We start from the raw sequence: 1,594 nt of genomic DNA, 5'->3' as shown, positions 1-1,594 counted from the left end.
TTAATTTATTTTAAGCAATTTTCAGCTGGAAATTCAGCACAGAGGTGGTCATACCCTCTATTTGAAGTGCTAATAACTCACAGTCTAACTCCAGCCAGCTCCCTTGTCTGCACTTTGCATACTTTGTGGAATCATTTTAATATTCCATAATCACTTTAATATACTGTGTAATCTTGGACAAGTTACTTAGGCTCTCTGGGCCTCAGATGCCTCATCTGTAAAATGAAGAGGTTGGACTAGGTAAGTGGTTTCAAATTATCTCTTCCCAAACAAAATTCAATAGATAAAAGAGCTAAAACTACACCGGTTGGACCTGAGGCATCTATGGAGCAGACCTATGTGCCAAGCGCCGTGCTGGGTGCTGGGATACAAAGCTGAGTGGGCCAGCGCCTCTACGCTCATTCTGGTGGCGGAGACAGACACATTAAATGCAGAGCTAGAGATGTGCAAGGAGCCTTGGGGGACGCCAGCCTGGGGAAAGATGGAGGGCTCTTGGGGGTGGGATGAATAGATGGGGCAGATGCCCTGCAGCACGTCACATCCCTTGGCCCTTCTCTGGGTTTGCAAAAAGCCATGGAGGACAGTTCCATGCAGACTGGCCCAGCTCAAGTCCCTGCATCAGGACTCGAGGCTAGGACGGTGCACACCAGAGGCATGGAGGAGTTCACTGGCCTGCTGGGCCTCCAACTGAGCGGGGATCAGTGAGGAAATGCTGGAGCCTTCTGTCTCCTGTGGGACAGTTCTGGGCCACATTCTACACAGCCGGCCCAAGCGGTACCCCCCCCCCCCAACACACACTTTATTGATTTCGCTCATTCTCTGACTTGCTCCCCTGCTCCCTCACGGCTGCTTTCTGAGATAACTTCCCCAAAAAATGACTCACACCCAAGTTGGCATGTCAGGTTTGCATTAAAGGGAACCTAATCTAAAGGAGTGGCCACGTGAAGAAGTGTGAAAGGCCTTTCAGAGGGAGGGCATGGCGGCAGCAAGCGCTCAAACGTGAGAACCTGCAGCGTATGGGGAACACTGAGCCATTCCGTGCTGGCAGGACCATCGCATTTGAGCTGTTGATTACATAGCATCATTGGGGTAAATTACCATCCATCTGCCCAGGACGCTCTCAGACCACGGCAACCCCCCAACCATGTGTGCTCAGAGAAAGCAAGCTAATTCTAATATTTGCTAACCAGTGCAGACAAATGAACAGTGCACCTTTTGAGGGTTCGGGGAGGAGAGGCAGTTGCCCCACCGCTACTGAAAACTGGCCTTTCTCAGGAGCTCTGATGGGTCACAGTGCGCCGTGTCATACCACCTGGCCTTGAGTTCAAGGGCAGCTGACACAGCCTAATCACATTCTAGCCTTTCCCTGGAAGCAGAATTCACTGTGATCATTACCTCATTGTATTTAATCTGCAAATGAGGAGTTAGAATTTAAAATGTCTTTTGAAGGGCAGGAGGTATCGAATAGAATTTTACAGTAGGGAGGACAGGAAACCAGTTCTACATTGTGCAACCGCATGAACATCATAAAAGACATAAAAAAAAGTAAAATGAGAGAAATGGAAATGAATAGTGGCAAGGTAAGGAGGAGCTG

This window comes from Hipposideros armiger, unplaced genomic scaffold (genome assembly GCF_001890085.2).
Source record: "Hipposideros armiger isolate ML-2016 unplaced genomic scaffold, ASM189008v1 scaffold_349, whole genome shotgun sequence".
Lineage (NCBI taxonomy): Eukaryota > Metazoa > Chordata > Mammalia > Chiroptera > Hipposideridae > Hipposideros > Hipposideros armiger.
Note: the sequence above shows the minus strand (reverse complement) of the source record.